This window comes from Quercus robur, chromosome 1, assembly GCF_932294415.1.
Source record: "Quercus robur chromosome 1, dhQueRobu3.1, whole genome shotgun sequence".
NCBI classification, from domain to species: domain Eukaryota; kingdom Viridiplantae; phylum Streptophyta; class Magnoliopsida; order Fagales; family Fagaceae; genus Quercus; species Quercus robur.
The window spans coordinates 23,376,735-23,387,019 of NC_065534.1; the positions used below are offsets into that span (position 1 = coordinate 23,376,735).

General features: G+C 32.3%; 1 pseudogene; it reads right to left on the bottom strand.

Moving 5' to 3' along the window:
* Positions 1–1,613: 1,613 nt before the first annotated feature.
* LOC126713845 (kiwellin-like) lies at positions 1,614–2,576 on the bottom strand (annotated as a pseudogene).
* Between the last annotated feature and the right edge of the window lie 7,709 nt (positions 2,577–10,285).

Genomic DNA, 10,285 nt, shown 5'->3' on the forward strand with positions numbered 1-10,285 from the left:
TTTTTTTTTTTTTTTGGGACGGAACAGGCCACCTATTTTATGTTCATTAATTTAAAAAAAAAAAAAAAAAAAACCATGTCATGACCAATCTTCTACGGTATTTTTCTTTTTGGTAATTAAGGATTTAGATTAACTAAGCAAAATGTACAAGGTGGATGCTAACGATCTACCGAAATATCAAAATCAATATAAGTCTTAATAATAGGGAGTATTGAGATAACATTATCTAAAGTTAAAATCAAGATATTGGATGATCATCTGTTAGTGGAATCTCCAAAGCAATCTGATAATATTTAGGAGTTCTCATATAATCTAAATACAATAGCATACATATATACATATGTTTGAATAAAAATATAAAAATAGTAACTCTTGTAATATTTTTAAGGAAGTAAACCAAAACACAAACTCTTATCATTCTCTCTTAATCCGTTTAGAAAGAGGAGAATAGAATAAAATAAAATAAAATCCTCAACATATGTTCTCCTTAAAGCAACCAAGGTGTCAACGATCTATTCGACCTACCATAGCTTATGGTTATAGCAATGGGAGGTTCTTCTCCCCTAAAAGCATTGCATAACTAAGGGTTTTGTGAATTATTATGTATCACAGACATCTTCATAGTGGATTCCATTTGCTGGGCTAGGCTTTAGAGAGTTTTTCCCTTTTGGGTTTCTCTTTGTAAACACATCTTTGTGTATGTGTTGGTGATTTATTTATTTAATGCTTATCCATGATGCTTGCAGTTTAAATCTGATTAATCAATCACTTGGTTGAAATTTGTAGCAAGCCGTACTAGGGTCTAAAGACTCTAAACTCGGAACTTTCATGGATCATTTCCAATTTAGATGGCAGCTTTAGGAGAAGTGGGATGGCAGTCGTGAAAGCATGGGAAATTTTGAGCCCTTAATTTGCTTACCAACTAGAGTGTTATGTTCCGTATTACAAAACAAAAAACCACTACAAAATAATCACATATATGATATATCATTACATAAACGTTTAAATTTGGGTAACTAGAAATTACATTGATCGCAAGAATTCAATTGGCACAAAAAGAACGCATTAAAAAGAAGAAGAAGAAATGTTGACTAGTCCATAACGTGTGGTTTTAACATAAATCATTTTTCTTATAAATTGTTTTCTTTGTTTTGGTATTTTATATAGTTAAAATCTTTTAGTAAAACAAAAAATCTTTTCCTAATCAACTGAAAATAATGAAAAAAAAAAAAAAAAAAATTAAGGGCCTTTAAGTAAGGGTATTCTTTTATTACCATTCCAAGGTTATTCCTTGTTTATTTACCAATATTTCACATGTTAAAGTTTTTTACTCAAAATTCTGTTGGATTGATATAGTAGATCCAAACATACATATGTTTTTTATTTGTCACTTTGTTTAAATTGTATCAACGGTTGGTAAGAACTACAAGATTAATAATTTACCAACTTATTTATAGATTTGTTATACTTGTACTTACTTTTCTAATTTCTAATACAACTAAAAAATGAACATTTTTTTGCCATTTATATTATCAAAATTGTTAGAAATATTTCTGGAGAATGCACAAAATCTTAAACAAAGAAAGAATTTTAATTCGTAAAATCAAACAATCTTAAACAAAGATATGATGCACAAGACATGAATCAAACTTTTATTATTATGATATTACACCATTAGTAGTTTGCTGGGAGATCTCCAGCTGATCGACCATGGACCAACTAGAGTGATCTACTACCTTTGGTCCATCTTTTGCCCTAGCTAATTACAATAATACAAGTACCAGTACTAGAGTACCACACACTCTGTCACAACTATTCTATATACAGATTATAGATAGTTCCATACCTAGCTAGGCCATGGACCAAGTAATTCCTACAACACCTAGATCCTGATTCAAACCCAAGGCGTCCCAAACAGAACTTGACCCATCAACAATATTATTATTGCATGGTGGCTGACCTGCACGCTCAGAATCACACCCATTCACAGAGTCACACTCGTCCACCACCTTAGCCATCACACTCCTCCCATTACTAGCAGTAATCCTTATCATCTTCCCACACCGCGACCCATTATCATACCACCCTGTTGATAACGCCACAACTCGTTCTGAGTTATCATGGAACTTGTTGTCACACTCCGATGGGCTACCAGCCTACCACCATCTCCGCCTTGGCTAAAATCGTTTAGTGTGAGACTAGCTTTAGTTGAGGAAGTCACTGGGGGTGAGCACCCGAACTGTGGAAATGATTTGCCTCCGCACTTAAGTGTACCAGAGGACTCGCAAGTTTGGCTAGGTGGTGAGGAGCCTCCTCCACCTCCACCTCCACCTCCAGAGTCCAGAGCATATGTGGGTGCCGACTGCGGGGTCATTGTTGCACTTGCCGTTGATGCAACTCAGCTGACCGTCGCAGTCATTGAGGGTTTTACATGGGCCATTGCAGGATACGGAAAGTGTAGGGAGAGGGAGGTAGATAATGTTGAAGATTAGGAAAAGAGGAACCAAATATAATATTACGTTTGCCATTTGAGAGAAATATGTAGGAATTAAAAAGTTGTTTTTTGAAGAGGGTTTAGAGCTTGCATGTACTTATATAGGCAGTGCAGCGCATTCAATTCCAACGAGTCGTTAACCCGTATGACGCACGAGAAAACTATTGTGTAAGTAAATGTTAACAACTATTTGTCTCTTCCACTTTGATTGTACATATTCGCTAACTCGTGCAATGCACAAAATAATTTGAGAAAAATAATATATATTTACTTAGCTTAAAAACTCACTTTAAAATGAATAGATTGGCTTTCTACTCATAATATGACTCAACATACTCAAAAACTGGAATCACATTTGATTAAAGGAAAATTGAACAATATCAACTATTGCAAAAATGGTGAAAGAACAAAAATATATAACAAATGAAAGTTTTCCATTATGTTTCTTCTTTCTTTTACTTATTAGGAAAAATATAGCAATAAAAAAGCATATCAACCAATTTATTGAATTTGATTTGAATACAGTTTAAAATACAAAAAAAGGGGACTCTCTCTTATAATTGAAACACTTCAATTTGGACTCCTTTCATATGCTATGCACTAAAGTCCTGGCTATTGTAGACAATAATTTGGGATGATAATAAACACCGTTTCCCCTTGGATCATGACAATAGAAAGAACTTGTAACATCTAACATTCAGTGAGGTAAAAGAGATGACAAAGAAAGACCACTCAAAACAAAATGGTATATAATTGATATTAAGATATGGTTGTTACTTAATGTCACCTATCACAAAAATATAAAGAGATGTATATAGGTTGCTAATACAAGTATACGTTGTTATCCATTATAAACTGTTTGTTGATATAGACACATCCATCATCAAAAGTTTAGGTAACACACTAATAACATAAAACTACCCGTCAAGCGTTAGTTTTAAAACCAACACATGGTACGTAATAAACTATTTTTTTTTTTAAATTTAAAAAATGGTCTTCAAAATGGGATAAGCAAATAAAAGTAGCATTAAATCAAGACACAACTACTAAGATGGCTTTCACATCAATATCTAAAAATTCCTAAGGAAATAATATTCTCACTAACTACACACATGACATATCATGTAATTTACACACTTAGCTTTGAACTCATCATTGATACAATTCTCCTAGATAAAACTTTAAAAGATATTTGAATTTATACATGAATCATAAATATGATTGGAGAGAACAAAGCAAACCATTTTTAGTGCTGAATGGGTGAGCATTGAACCGTAGTCCATAGTGGTTCCCCTGCAATGCTTGTGCAGAAACAACCTAAACAATAGAGGATATGAGGAAAACAAATTAGACTATGAAACATGGAACCACTAATCAGATTGAAAAAGAATACATAAATCCCAACTAAGTCCTCAAGATAATAATATCAATTTCCCGGTGAAAAAATAATATATAAATATGTGTGTGTGTGTGTGTGTGTGATGAAAGAATTGACAGTAATAGTGGAGACAGCAAGAACACTCTGCTCACACCAAGCATGACACTAAAGCAGAAAACAAAAACCAACAAAAAATTAAAAAACTCCCATCTGAAAAACCAAATATCAAATAAATAATCACGACATCAATTAAATCAAAGGGAGCCTAGTAGTTACCTAAAAGCTTCAATCAAGAGTTCAAAACATAGTTCCATAGAATTTGGGAGTAATAGTGGCAACTATCAGTATATACACTGCCCTACATAGTTCCTTCCTTCTTTTTTTATATATAGGTTATAAAAATTCATTGAAACAAAAAGGATAATAGTTTTCCTTATGGAAGAATAAATCCAAAAGTACAAATTCAAAATGTTAACTCCTAAAATCTAACTTATGATATCTATGAATCCATGAAAACTCAATGAAGGATCTGAGGTCACAACCTGCACCCACTCAATAAGAGTCCTTCAAAATAGAAGATTTTCTAAAACAAAACCCAATAACTATATAGCATCAAATCAACCGTGCCTAAAATTATTATTAAACCCCATAACTATCTGCAACACATAGCCCATATATGTCACTGAAAATTCTGAAACCACAACGTACATCAATATGAATTAATTTTTCAACCAAAATAAATTAATCATTAGGCCGACTCTTAGGCCTTTCAAAAACACAGAAAAAAAAAAAAAAAAACCATTAAATCGATACTATCTCCACTATGAAACCCATTGATATTTACAATATTTTCTTACAAAACCTGTAGAATTTGAAATCCCTAAATCGATAGAAAACCTAATTGAAGACATATAATTAAAACATAACTTTGAGGCTTTGTTCCATTTAAACCAATTTCAATATGAATTTTAACCCATATCAATCAATTAAAATTGAAACTTGAAAAAGATCAGATTGGAATTCTTCATACCTGAAAAATCGTCCAACATTAGAAACATAAAAAGATCCAAATTTGTCTAACATCGGAAACAGAAAAGGATCCAAATTCTTCAAGTCAGTCCTAAAAATCAAATGCCTAGAAAGGGGGCCAAAAAATAATCAATGCCCAAATAATAAAAACTCAAGAACAAAATAACCATGAATCAAAATTGACATAAGCCAAAGGAGTTGTGGCTGAGAAAAGAAGGAGGGAGTTGCATTGAATGAGAGAGTTAAAGAAGAAGAAGGAGATGAGAGTGAGTTTGAAATAGAGAGTTTGATCGAGGGTTTTGTTAGGGTTGAGTTTGCGTTTGAGAGATAGTGTTGAAAGAGTAGGAAGAAAAAATTAACTGAGTATGGGTAGGGTTTTTTTTGTTTGCGGTTGATTTCTGCATTTAGGCTCCTCTTTTAGTTAGGTTTTAATAAGAATCGGGTTTGTAATTTGTACTTGGTGGAAAAAAAAAGATTTATTATTATTTATATAAGTATTTTTGAAGTAGAAAATTATGAGAGATTTAAAGACTTTGGTTATATATATATATATATATATAGATTAGGGATGGAAATGGGGTGGGGCGGGGCGGGGCGGGTCTGAAGGATGGGATCTTTGCTTCCGTTCCGCATGGTTTGGTCTTACTCCATTCCCACCTCACTCCGCATGATGAGAAAAATTTTCTTACCCCATCCTCGCACTTTGGGGCCCTGCGAAGACCGGCCCCATCTCGTAAAATTCTACTTGTTAATTTGCCCATAACTATTACAATTGTTTTTAATAAAACCTATTTCATTAATAAAAATATACTTGAAATTACAAATAAATTTATCCCATTAAATCAAACTAATTTTTAGCAAAAATTGAATAATATTATTAATGTGTTTAACAAGACAATATCCCAACAAAAGCAAAAATCTCATAATACCAAATTAATGATTCAATAGTATATAATTTTTTTTTTTTATAATAAAGACAAAAGAAAATGTTAAAATTGGTACCTTATTTGCAACATTGCTAGAGAGAGAGAGAGAGAAAAAAAAAAAAAGGGCAGAAAGCCTTTTCGAGTAGAATAAAATAAACTAATGATATGTTTGTTTAAATAATAGGATTTTAGGATATGAAAAATTTATAATTTAACCCTTATCAATACGGGGCGAGGTGGGACAGGGCTAAAATCTTGCCCCATTCCTGCCCCACCACCTTTGCGGGGCAGGGAAAAGCCGTATGGGGCAAAGAAAGGAGGGGCGGGTCAAGCGGGGTGGAGCAAAATTGCCATCCTTAATCCCAATGGAGTCATTTTGTATTAGGAAGGTTACAATTAATTTCATTACATAACTATTTAAATTAATGTGTCAAAATCACAAAAATCACAAAGATTTAATTTGGACATTTATTTATTTATTAGGAAATGCTAAAATCATTGTTATTAATTCCGTTCCATTCCGGCCGGAATAACCGGAAAATACCATTCCAGTATGCAAACCGAAATGAGAAACCATCTATTCCACCTTGGATTAAATTTCGGGTCATTTCGGGATATTTCGGTGAATTTCGGCTGAAATTGAAGTTTCGGCCGAAATGAAGTTAGCCTCTTTTTTATTTTATTTTTTATTTTTTATTTTTTTATTCTTTCACCATCAACGTGAACTCCAGATCAGACCTGCTACCAAATCATTTCAGAGGAAAAAAAAAAAAAAGATAAGAAGAAGAAAAAGAGAACAAAAGCTCTAGTTTTGGCTGCAATAACCCATTTGAAATTGGTCTTCTTCACTTCTACAATCTGCACTACTTTGAAATTGGTCTTCTTCAGTTTTGCAATCTGCACTACTGCTGCGTCTATAAACTTTCTAAGATATAAGTGAGGAATGAAATATAAGTGATAAGATTTTGAAATGAGGAATAGGAGTAGAGAACCAATAATGCACCTGGCAGATGGTGAGTGGAGTTTAAGTTGAAAGAAAGCTTCTAGGAAGCTTCATGGTTTATAAGTATCCCACTATGTTTGTATATTTACCAAAAAACCCCAAACTTGATTTTTTTAATAATTAACCTAATCACTTTATATCTTCTAAAATAAAATCACTTTATTATTATGATTTTCTTTTAAAAAATATATTAAATTCATTAATTTATAACATTTGGCTTAATAATAGAAATGAATAATAAATCTTTTTTTTTATTAATTATTATATATATATATTTATAAAACGATAAATCCCGAAACGGTACCCGAAATAGGCCGGTACTGAAATATTCCGTTTCAATAGACAAACCGAAACGGGCACCGAAATGGTATTCATAACATTGGCTAAAACTAGCATCAATTTTACTAGAAATTTTATAAAAATGTGTTACAATGAATGTAATTGTACCACATTAATTAACAACTCAATAAATTTGATTAGATGCTAATAAATGGAGTCCAAATATTCTATTTCACTCTTCTTGCTCCACTATATACTCCACAAATAAAAACATGCCACATATCCATCTAATTTATTAAATGCTAAATTTATGCTTTATATTATTTCAATTTCCTAAAATAAATAAATAAATAACCCATCATATTTAGGTAATTGAAATAATATAAGGTATAAATTTAGTTGGACATGTGGCATGTTTTTATTTGTGGAGTATATAATGGAGTAGGAAGAGTGAGATAGAAGATTTAGACTCCTAATAAATGCCATACACTACAGATTTTGCATCTTATGACAACTATTCGATTTGATTAGAAGCTAAGTGCCACACACTACAATACTACATATTTTGTTGCTACTTTACAATACTTCCTTGTCCATTTCTGGAATGCATCTTCTTGATTGATTTTAAGTGCTGACCACATTTTTTAATAAGACTCACCGATTATATGGCTAAGCAACATCTTTCTAATAGATTCTCCAAAAAAAAAAAAAAAAAAATCTTTCTAATATGACGTTTAAAAAGAAAAAAGAAAAAAGAAAAAAAATTCAAATTTAGAAGTTGAATGGTTGATATTAGATCCTTTCATGATATGACAAAACTATTTCTTATAATTTGCTTATGGCCATTGGATAATAGGGTATGGACAATAGATATATGTTAGGATAGTACATGCTTTGTTGAATTTTGTTTTATATCTTACTTTAGGGAAAAACCTTGCGTTTATATATTTTGTGTTTAAGTTCCTTAGGTATATTCTCAGCTTCTCAGTTTTTTTTTTTTTAAGTTGAAAATTTATAAATATGGATAATTTCTTTGGAGAAGATTGTCATCAAGATTTGTTTAAGGAAGAGTTCCATCAATGTGATGTTATTGAGAATGAAGAACAAATGGAATATGTCATAGGATGAGGCGGACAATTTGTATAGAAATATTGGGGCAAGATTTTTTTTGGATAGAAAAAAGAATTTTTGATTGGGGCGATCATAGTGGTTTCTCTACATGAGCATTACTATTATAGCATCCTATTTGTTGGGTCCAAATCTGCAAGTAGGAAAACTAGTGAGTCATAGTTGTTATTCTAACCTCATGAGGGCATTAGTGAATATTTACCGCACGATAATTTTGGAGATTGTGAATTAAATTTCAGGCTGTATGTTGGTATGCAATTTGATTCCCTTGCAGGTGTTGAGGTGCATTTTGTAAAGAATTTGCAAAGAGAAAAAGAAGGTTTTGGAATTTGCGTTTGTTCTAGTAAAACATCATCTAGAAGTGAAGATGTGACAAATCATATTTATGTTAGTGGTGAAGGGCAACGCAAAACAAAAACTGTTGAAGTTTTATTCAACTCTTTAGAACTGGTTGTAAAGCAATGCTTAGGGGTGTCAAAGACTAAAGAAGTCTAAGAAATGGGTTGAGGAACCATTTTTCAACAACCAAAATCGTGCTATGATCAGTCCAAAGAGTGTTGTATCTATAAAAAATGTATGCTATTGCTAAGAGCATCGTTGAAAAATTTAGTGAAGAAGGAAGGGATTCCAATAGAATTTTTTTTTTTTTTTTTTTTGAGAGTGAGATACTACAAAATTTTGTTGCATAGAGCTCAACATTAACAACTAATATGTTTTTAATTATCCTTCTCAAAAAAAAAAAATTTTTTTTAATTACAAAAGGAAAATAATTCAAACATTTATTTATTAGGTAATTGAAACTCACCAATCACATTTTACCACATAAATATGTAAGTTTTATGTAATAAAAATTGTAATATTATTAACATTTTTCAAAAGTAATATGATTGTGTGTTTAAGAAGTGGATGACTTATTCAAATATTAATAAAAAGTTGATTAGCTTACAGCCTTACACAATAAGATAAGCAGTTAAGCACCAACGTCCTCAAAAAAAAAAAAAAAAAAACCCTACCAACGAGTCGAAACATCCATTGATCACAAACAGCTATAAAGCCCAAGAATGCTAAGCCCGACAATAAATGTCTAGAAAAAGAAAAGATATATGGGCCATGCACAATTGAACTGGATTCACAAGCAAGACGTGATAGAGCATGTGTATCATAGGTAAGACCCAAGTGTAAGCTAGAGATACAAACTCAAACTCCTGGAACTCAGGATTCTCAAAAAAAAAAAAAAAAAAAAAAAAAAAAAAAAATGCAAGTTTGGAAATTGGTACACACACCAACATAAAATTTTTTTCTTCCTGTTTATTGTTTTATATAGCTAAAACATTATTTGATGACTTCAGAAAGAATTTATAAAATTCTGCTGAGTGATAGGGCGATCCAAAGGTCCCGAAACAGTAACATCAGAGCCCAAACTCTGCTGGATAAGCCCAACCCATTTAGTACTACGTTTAATTTTCTTCTCCTCATTTGCTCATATGGGAAAGCCGAATCCAAAATGAGGTGGGGCTAATAGTGATGATATATGTGAAGAATGTGGGTAAAGCTCGAAAAAAACAACGTTAACAGGACATGTCTTTATATATATGGTCCTGTGACAGAGCTAAAGAAGTAGACTGGGTAGTGACTTGGCGGATAAATTGTCATTTGGGTTGGAAGCAGAGTTTATTGATATCTTGTGGCATATGTTCTTAGTAATGGGGGTTCGAGTGAAGATGTGAAGGCAGTGGCGGCTTTACATGCAAGTGGGGTTGCAGGAAGTCAAGTTTGAAAGTGACTCTTAACTGGTCATGCTCATGCACATTGACATTATCTCAAGCACTAGAGACTAGAGTCTTGCTTGGAGCTTTTAGATTATTCTGCAATTGCACATGTACAGAGGCAAGGAAGTCATTAATCAACCAGCACATTGATTTGTTGGCTAAAGGAGTGGACGATTTTGTAGATTGATCCTGGGTTTCATTGAGACTTTGAGAGTGCTTTATCCCATGGCCATGGCCCGTGATGTATCTCATTTGGTTTCTTGATCAATAAAATCTCTA